Raw genomic sequence first — 10,877 nt, forward strand, 5'->3', positions numbered from 1 at the left:
ACAATTTGGTGATGGAGTGTGGCGTATTGGTGTTTAATGATGGTAGAAGAGGATTTTGATGGATCAAAAATTCAAAGAAAATAAATACACTTCAACACTTCTTTTTTTTCCAAGATGAATATATTAAAAAAAACACTTGTACAATCACTTATACAAGAAATAATAATATATAAATATATATTTTTTGAATTTTTTTGTTCGAAACTCTTTTTTATGAACCTATTTCGGGATTGCTACGAACTATGGTACTTCTCAATTTAGCAGCTCTGATACCAAATGGTGTGAACCGACTCGGTGATGTTGAGTCGAGTCACCTAAGTTGATCGATCGTTGTTGAGGAAGTATTGTTCGGTTTAAAAAAAGATGTATTAGAGTAAGTATGAACGGAAGTTGGCAAATGGGTTCGAATGATAGGCGAAGTATGATTTTTGGTAGGTTCAGTTTAACAAAGAAATAAGGCAAATAGTTGATATATAGGATGGAATGGAAAAAATGAACTCAAGCTCCATGAACGATTCAATACTATAAGGAGAATTTCCCCGAGACTTATATCCCTTAAAGGTGGTTAAGTGGATGATAGAAAATGGACCTTGACCCGTTACCTAAAGAGGTAGGAACCGAAGGTATAATTTGATGGATAAACGCCACACCAAAGTTGGTGATAAGTTTAGGAAGGAGTTCGGGTTGACGCCACTAGCAAGCTAGATAAGTCATTCGAGACTCGTACGAAAATAGAGAGGAAGAAACCTCACAAGAACAATAGTTCATTCAATAAAATGTCCAAAAAATAAAGTTCCTACAAAGTGATTTGAACTACATATTTATAGCCTTTTACATGGGATAGTCGAATAGTCATTTTAGATAGCTGAATGGAGAACAAGTAACTCAATAGCCAGCTCACATTCAGCTCAAATGAACCAAGCTTCCAAGAAGTTTCCTAGTAATTTCCTTGAAGCTTCCTAAAAGCTGAAAGAAATTAATGTTGAGCTGAATAGTCCTTGATGGGTTCAGCCAAGAGAATGCATGGACTCAATTTGCTGCTTTGATTAGCTAAACAGCTTTGGAGAATTAAAAACCAGCTTGGGAGGAATAATCAACAACTCTTTTGGCTCTTGATGTTTCACGAAAAGTCACATGGAGAAGAGAAAATAGCAGTTGGATTTTTAAAACAATTCATTGTCCATTAAGCTCCACGAATAGGCACATGGAAAAGAGCAATCAACAGCTTCTTTAATGTCATCCCATGCATGTTTTCTTTAATGCTTTCGTTTGCTATTAAGCTAGCTGATTCGGCCGAATTAATTGCCTATAAACACCAAATAAATTCGGTCAAAGACATCATAATACCTGTAAATTAAATTCAACAAATTAAATCAGCTTAAGACACATTTAATTAGCAGTGGCTAGGACACATTAAACCTGCACATTAATTCAGCTGGAGTTTAAACACATTAAAATGATTTAATAATGATACAATCTCGTTTCGTGATTGATTTGAGTCGTTTGTTTCCCGATCGTGAATTTGAGTAAGGCTAAGTTCGTTTCTACAAAATAGAAGAAAGGCTACAAACAAAAGTTTAAAAGGGCAATAGGTTTAACAACGAATGGAAATTTTGGCTAAGGGAATAGAATGAACCAACAATAGAGATTGTTGACCCGAGTCTCAAAGTAGCTCTTAGGTGAATGGCAGTATAGGAAAGCAACAAAGAAAAGACCTTGACCCACTATCAAGAATGATAGGAACCTTGGTATATGATGAACCTCAACCCACTATCAATGATGATAGGACACTTGGTATATGATGAACGCCACACTATGAAAGTGATAAGTTCGAAAAAAAGAAATGAAGAGATGCCACAAGCTAAGCTTGATAAGTCAAATCAATTCCGTAAGAATAAAAAGAATTGGATAACTCACAATTCAAAGATTTCATGTATATGCAGCAAAAAGTCTCCTCTCTAAGGCTGATTACATCTATTTATAATGCTAGAACAAGGTAACCGAATGGTCAAAAACATCCAACTTAATGTGCCATAAAAACTCATGTCTTTTCTTATGCTTGAACCAAATAACTCCTTCTATAAAATCACTTCAATTCAACTGATTTGAATGTCTTTAATAGCTTAAAAATGACTCTTGAGTTGTCCTTGGCCAGCTGAATGGACACCATCTTTTAACCAGCTCCTTAATGACATTTAAAAGGCTTGATTAAATTCTCTTGAAAGCTAAAAAAAACGGCTGGAAAAAGAAGGGTTGCTGCTGAATTTTAAAGGGTATAAAATGCTCTTTAAAAACTCCTTTAATGATTTTTAAGCTTCCTTTATAACAACCTCTTTAATTGTAGTTGAAGATAACTTGAACAACCATTTAATTCAATGTATAACAGCCTTAAATTGTAACCATTAGGAGCTGAAAAGTCACCTGCAATAAACACATTAAATTGAGTTTATTAAACACATGAAAACACTTATTAATCGTAACACACATTAAACTTACTTAAATAAATGAACTAAAACATATATGCAATAATTATTCCAGCAACTTGTTTAATTAAAGAAGCATAATTAAATGAACTTAACTCATGCATCAATAAATAATCCTAGGAACTAGATTAATTAAGAACAACACTTATTAAATAAAGTTCAACAAAAACACTTATTAATTAAAACTAAGATGAGTTGAATAAATGTCCAGCAACTCATTTATTAAACTAAGATGCTTAAATGCATGGTTTTGAAATGCAAATTTAACTAACATGAGAGTTACATAATTAAACTAACTTGACTTAATTTAATGATGCAAACTTAACTAACATGAAAGTTACATAATGCATGACTTTATTAAATGCGGAATACATATTAATGATGTGCAAACTATGACATAATTAGAAACACAAACTAAAATAACTAAAAAAATAATGAATCAAAATCCTTATTTTCAAGCAGCCAAATTGACAAACTGAAATTAAATACTTCATTTTGCACTTGGGCCCCTCGAATTTGGGTCAATCTTGGTGGCATTGAGTTGTGCCATAACATGATGCGGTTGGGATCGTATCATACCTCCCTCTTAAGATGATTTGTCCTCAAATCAGGCCACTTGCTTGAGAAAAATTTTTCAAGATCATGACCCCTTTGTTCATGATCCGGACAGAATTATTTTCAAAATTTTGAGAAGCACAAATGGCTCGGCAAGAAAGAAGTTCATTTGCATGCCCTCTCTCTTTATGAGGGTACCACCTAACATCGTCACCTACAAAACAGTAAAACAAATTAGTGACACAATGAAGGTTAAACACAAAAGAACTTTCCAAGAATTTAATCACAACTTGAACAAATAAACTCAAAAGAACAACACATGAATCAATACTGGGATCAAAAATAGAAATTGGTTTTACCTTTTTCTTTGATGGAAACAAACCTGATTCACAAGGTATTTGAAGATTATAGTTTCAAAAATTAGAATTCCATGGTCCAAATCCCTTGAACAATGATATAGAACAACATTCACCTGGATCAAAGACAAAGTTTTTGTTCACCATTTCAATTCGACAAGAAAAATTCGTAGCTAGTAACTTATGCAGAACTTGAAGCACATTAAAGTTAAAATCATGCAACACATGTTCGAATCCATTAAGAAACAATATACAACAACCTCCAGAATCAAAAATTTGATTTTGACTTGGCAAGCCAACGAAATTCACATGTTTGGTTTTCGAACTAAATAAAAATAAAACTTGAAGCAAATTGAAGGGTTTAACACATTTATTCAAGATAAAATTATGATGCTCACCTTCACTTGACAACAACTTAGGAATGCATGCTCCGAGCTTAAAAACATTATTTTGATCACTTGTTCCAAAATGCAGCAAAAATTTCTTTTTCACTGATAATTCACACATGCTAAACAAATAATATTTAGGCATATTCATTTTCAAACAATCAATCCTCACAAAATTCATCCGAACAGGCATGCGAATGTAAGAGGATTTCGCACAAAGATTTAGAGAATTCACATTAACATCACATTCAAACAGATTAAGTGCTTTACATGAAAACTTGTTATCACAAAAGATCACATTTTGTATTTGTGGATTTAATCGAACAACATCAAAAGTTTTTTCAACACAAAACTTATTGAGTGAACAACTCTTCATGCCTCCACTTAAAACGAGTTTATCAAACACAAACAGTGAGTAACAATTAACCAAATAAAAATAAGGAGATCTTTTAAAAACTAAGTTATCAGAAATTTTATTGACAACTTTCAAACCTGATTGCCATGATTCATTGGCTAAAACTCCTTACCTTGCTTACCTTTAAGTGCTTGAACCTTACCTTTTTCGATCAAATGGAATCGTCTCTCATTAGGAAGGTAATGAAGTTAAAACTTGTCATTCGAATCTTGAGAAACCTGAAAAGAAGAAACAACACGAGGACAACTCACTCGTTGGTTAGTTAAAACATTCCTCACTTGTTCTTGCTCACTATCATCTTTTTCCTTCGTTCTTTTTCATCGATAACGTTCGTTTCTTCCATACTTTCTTTTATCTTTTCAATCTCAATTTATTTTTCAATTTTCTCTTCTTTCTCACATTTTTTTCAATCTCAATCTCGTTTTTCTTTTTCTCACTCTCACTATCTTTTTTTCTTTTCTCGAGTTCATTTAGTATCCGCTCATTTTCTCTAATTATCATCTCTTATCTCTCTTTTCTTTTTATTTCTTTTTCTCTCATTTTTTCTTTACAAGATGAAGATAAAACAAAAGAATCAGAATAAGATGTTTTCCGTCGAGTATGAATGGAATGATTTACATATGGTTCATGTTCACTCATTCGTAAGGATTTCTCCGTGGATGGTTTCTTTGAGGCATATGAAGAATAACTTGTACTTTCTCGTTTGTCACCTTGAAAGATCTTAGAGTCGAAGCTTGCTTCTCTTTGTCTTGAATTCCTTAATGAATAGGAGTCAAGAAGAATCTCTTCTTGAACATTCGTTGGATGTTCGTTTCCTTAATGATATCGTTTCTGTCCTTTCACTTGGATAAATTTGCTCCCATTGGGTTCTTGCTTGATGGCCCCACTCTTCGACACAAACCAATCGTTTCTTGATGGGTTCGAGTTTTTGATCAAATAGATGCTCCATTTCTAACGTAAAGGCTTGCAGTGTAAAATCCGGCACACTCCTCCAAAGTTTCTTACAGGATGGAACCTGCCTTCCACATTTAAATTTCTTTCCAGACTTCGTGACATTTTTTTAAGAACTCACAACAAAGAACCTCACTATCCACTCACAAAGAAATCTCACACACTTGGCTTTTATACTCTCGATTAGTCTCACTACTCTTTTGCCTCTTTCCACTCAATCCTCCTCTCTAAGTTCTTAGGAATTATTTAAACTTAAAAGGCAGTTGTTGTGGGTCGACTTACAAATTTGATGTTTGGGCTTGGTAAGGATATTGTAGGACAAGAAAGGTAGGCTTGAAACAAAGAAATGGAAAGGGTTGGGTGTGGCGGAATAGTAGAAGATAATAATGACAGAAATTTGGGCAGCAAACAGAATTTTCCAAACTAACTTTTTTTGGTTTTTTTTTCACAAATTTTTTTTTCACAACTTGATATCCAATCCTTTTGAGTTTGAATGGAAATAAAATTTTTTCAAATTTTTTTTCAAAATTTTTTCGAAGAAACTACTATACCCTAATGCCAAAAGCATCGATTCTTACTCCAAATTCACTAGCTCTGATACCAATTTGATACGATCTCGCTTCGTGATTGATTCCAGTCGTTTGTTTCCCGATCGTGAATTTGAGTAAGGCTAAGTTCGTTTCTACAAAATAGAAGAAAGGCTACAAACAAAACCTTAAAAGGGAAATAGACTTAACAATGAATGAAAATTTTGGCTAAGGGTAGAGAATGAACCAACAATAGAGATTGTTGACTCGAGTCTTAAAGTAGCTTTTAGGTGAATGGCGGTTTAGGTAAACAACAAAGAAAAGACCTCGACCCACTATCAAGAATGATAGGAACCTTGGTATATGATGAACCTCGACCCACTATCAATGATGATAGGAACCTTGGTATATGATGAACGCCACACTATGAAAGTGATAAGTTCGAAAACAAGAAATGGATAGACGCCACAAGCTAAGCTTGATAAGTCAAATCAATTCCGTAAGAATAAAAAGAATTGGATTACTCACGATTCAAAGATTTCATGTATATTCAGCAAAAAGTCTCCTCTCTAAGGCTGATTACATCTATTTATAATGCTAGAACAAGGTAACCAAATGGTCAAAAACATCCAACTTAATGTGCCATAAAAACTCATGTCTTTTCTTATGCTTGAACCAAATAACTCCTTCCATAAAATCACTTCAATTCAACTGATTTGAATGTCTTTAATGGCTTAAAAATGACTCTTGAGTTGTCCTTGGCCAGCTGAATAGACACCATCTTTTAACCAGCTCCTTAATGACATTTAAAAGGCTTGATTAAATTCTCTTGAAAGCTAAAAAAAAAACGGCTGGCAGAAGAAGGGTTGCTGCTAAATTTTAAAGGGCATAAAATGCTCTTTAAAAACTCCTTTAATGATTTTTAAGCTTCCTTTATAACAGCCCCTTTAATTGTAGCTGAAGATAACTTGAATAGCCATTTAATTCAATGTATAACAGCCTTAAATTGTAACCAGTAGGAGCTGAAAAGTCACCTGCAATAAACACATTAAAATGAGTTTATTAAACACATGAAAACACTTATTAATCGTAACACACATTAAACTTACTTAAATAAATGAACTAAAACATATATGCAATAATTATTCCAGCAACTAGTTTAATTAAAGAAGCATAATTAAATGAACTTAACTCATGCATCAATAAATAATCCTAGGAACTAGATTAATTAAGAAAAATACTTATTAAATAAAGTTCAACAAAAACACTTATTAATTAAAACTAAGATGAGTTGAATAAATGTCCAGCAACTCATTTATTAAACTAAGATGCTTAAATGCATGGTTTTGAAATGCAAATTTAACTAACATGAAAGTTACATAATTAAACTAACTTGACTTAATTTAATGATGCAAACTTAACTAACATGAAAGTTACATAATGCATGACTTTATTAAATGCAAAACACAAATTTATGATGTGCAAACTATGACATAATTAGAAACGCAAACTAAAATAACTAAAAAATTAATGACTCAAAATCCTTATTTTCTAGCAGCCAAATTGAGAAACTGAAATTACAAACTTCATTTTTGCACTTGGGCCCCTTGAATTTGGGCGAATCTTGGTGGCATCGAGTTGTTCCATAACATGATGCTGTTGGGATCGTATCAAATAAGATAAGACAAATTAATTATATGTATTAACTAAAACATATTAAATGCATGCATTAAAATAAAACATGTTTAACACATAATTAAAATGTCCAGGTTTGACTAATTAAACACTTAATAATTATTTGAGTTGAACTAACTAATTTAACCATCACATTTAATTTATTCTAGCAACTAATAAAATGCGTAAATTTAATCAAGCTGAAGTTGAACTCATCGAGCTAATTCGAACTCATGGAGCTAAGGTTGAAATGATTTTGGCTTGCAAAAGGATGCATGGTGAATTCGTAGAGCTATTCCAAGCTTTATCAATGTGTCCAGCCAATATCTCGCCCCACACTTGATGGACTAAGGCTGAAATAGCCTCCTTGAATTGCTCGGCTCGAGCTCGTGTAATTGGCCCTTGGGGCAGCAACAATGGATCCTTGTTCGAGCTAGGTGCACTCTGGGGCGTGATCGTATCAGTTGAGGTCAATTCATCATATATCATTTTGACCATTCAAACATGCTTTAACACCTTATCAAATTAACACATATCAACAAGGCACCATGATACGAGTCACAAAGGCCCAACTCAAGCTCAAGAACATGATGGGCTCAAATTACCACAAGGCCTAATAACGAGGTCAAAGGCCAAGCAAATGCCCATGAAATTAAATGGAACCGTTCAAGACTTCATTAGCAAGGCCTTAGATGTGTATACAAAGGAAAAAGAAAATCAAGATCCACTTTCTTGTTTTCAAGAAAATCAAGAAACCGAATCTTGGTCCAATCTTACTGTTTTGAGCGATTTCAAGAATCAAGAAAATCAAGATTTTAAATCTTGGAAATCTTGGTCCAAGAAATCAAACCTTTCAGCTAAGGCGCATTTGATCTCAGTTACGAGCATCAACGAACCAATTTCGGGAGAGAACGGATTACAAACCCAAGTTCTTGAAGATACAATCCAATAAGATGTTCCAAGCCCAACCAAGAAGTTTAAATTAGACTTAGCTGAAAATCAGACCAAATTGTCAAAGTGGCCCAATTTGTAAAACTTTATGAATAAATTTCTATGTAAGAATTCAGTCCAATAAGCCCACCTAAAGGTCTTGGACAAAATTCCCCTTAAAAGTCAACAATTAGGGATTTTTTTAGTTTTCCTAGTAGGGCTAGGAAAGTAGTTAGAAGGCCTATATATATGGCTTGGCCGGCCACCCTTAAGAATATTACATTGAATTCAAAAAATTTTTTGAGTGAAAATTCTCTTTGAGTTTCTCCAAGAATTCTATCTTGAGTTTTCTTTAGAACTAGTTTTAACAATCTTTCTGATTGTGGGAACCATCTTCAGCCTTCTTCTTGCCGTGTTTTTACATTGGAGGGTAGATTCGAGCCGTTTGAAGGGAGCTGTGAAATCTTTCTTGATTTCAAGGCTTCTTAGGACTTAATTATCTTTCTTGTTGTTTGTTCTTCTTTAATTATTTTTATTTGTGCTGAATTGTTGATTAACTTGGCGTGATTGTTCTTGTTACGTTTTCAGCCATTCCAAGCTTCAAGAATCTGTTTTGGCAACATTCTTTGGCGTCAATAAACATTCAATTTTTGGGAGTCTTTCTGGGTTAAATTTCGGGTTCTTTGCTTCTAAGAAACCCTATTAATAAGTGTTTTGACTCTTGGCTGATTCTTTCTTGTTTTGGGGTGATTCTGTATAAATCTTTTGCTGCTAATGTTAATTTTCTGTTTCCATTTCAAATCCAAGTGTCTATAGTTTTCGTAGGACTTTCTAGTGAATTGACAACTCGATCTTGGTCCGCGCACAATCTTCTATCATTTGGTATCAGATTTTGGGCATTTTGGGTGTTCTTGGTTGATTTCTAAAATGATTTCCTTTAAAAAAAAACAGCATATAATAGTTTTTACCTAGAAAAGTTTTTGAAAAAAAAATTCATTTGAGTGGGTAAACGTTGTCCGATTGGTCTAAAATTTATATGCATATTTTTGGCATTGTGATAGAATATTAAAAAATATTTCTTGCAAAAAAATCAGTAGAAAAAGTCTAAAAAATAGAAAAAGACGAAATCAAATAAAAATTAAAAAAATATTCAGCGGGTTGAGTTTAGTTCTAAAACTTTCCAGATCAAATATACAATACTTAAGGACATTTTAGTTTAAATTTCGTGATTTTTGAAGATCGGGAACATCACGAATGAAGTTGTTAAGTTATTCCGCAGTTCTTTCGAGTTTTCGGGTGTCAGCAATTTTTATTGATTCTTAGTTGTAGGTTTTCATTTGTTTTGCTTTTATTCTTCCATTACACTATCTAACACCTTCTTGTTTCTTGTGTTAGTAGGATTTTAAAGTGTGCACAATTCTTCCTTGGTGCGACACAAATCAATTGGAGTCTCGTCACTTTTTGGACTCCTAGTGCAATTAGGATTATTTGGTAGTTACGGTTCATACACTTTCTAATTGATTGATATAGACTCTACTAAAGAACTCACAAGACTGAATTCTACCTCTTTGAGAATTTGATTTTCCTTTTTGAGTGATTAACGGTGAGGTTTGTTAATTTTTTTTCGAGTGTTGAGTGTTTGTTTTTGCAGGTATTCCAAAAGAAAAAAAATAAGATGCATAGAATTAGTCAAGTCGATGATGAGAATATTGACCATAATGATGTCCATGATAAATTTAAAGAGTTCCAACAACAGTTAGACGAACAGGCTGCTGCACTCAAACAAACAAATGCCATACTTCGAAAATTGAGTGCTACTATCAATGAGATGTGATTGGATCAAGAGCCTCAGTATCGGGGTTCAATTAAAGATGATGTGGATAACCAGCCTCGTGCTCATAGGCACGCTCCTAAATGTGTCCCTAGAACTGACTATGACGTTCATGATCGCGGACAACCCTCTTTGGCAAAACCAAAATTCACAGTTCCTCAATTTCATGGTAAGAATGATCCAGAAGCTTATTGTGAATGGGAATCTAAAATTGAACTTATGTTTCACTATTATAAATGTCCGGATGATGAAAAAGTATCGTTAGCAACACTGGAATTTTCAGATTATGCATTAATTTGGTGGACTCAACTTGGGGTAAATCGTCATAGGAATTATTAACGTGAGATTACGACATGGGATGAGTTGAAACAAGTCATGCGTAAAAGATTTATTTTGCCTCATTACTATAGAGAGGTTAAAACAAAACTTTGACGACTTGTTCAAGGTAGTAGGACGGTAGATGAATACTTTAAGGAGATCGAATGCTCATTTAGAGAGCTAATGTAGAGAAGGAGGTTGAAACAACTATGGTTCGATTTATTGATGGTTTAAATAGGCCAATAGCTAATACATTAAGGCTACAAACATACATTGATTTAGAAGAAGCAGTTCATAAAGCCATTGAGATCGAGCAATAATTAAAGGAACAAAGGTCTAGTTCCTTCTCTACTTCACAATATTATAGAGGTAACACTTCCAATTCTGATTTTAAAAGTTCGAAACCACCTTTTGTTACTAATAAGTCTTCTTTGAGTAGTGGTAGTAAGCA

The sequence above is a fragment of the Gossypium hirsutum genome, chromosome D10 (genome assembly GCF_007990345.1).
Source record: "Gossypium hirsutum isolate 1008001.06 chromosome D10, Gossypium_hirsutum_v2.1, whole genome shotgun sequence".
Classification (NCBI taxonomy): Eukaryota; Viridiplantae; Streptophyta; class Magnoliopsida; order Malvales; family Malvaceae; genus Gossypium; species Gossypium hirsutum.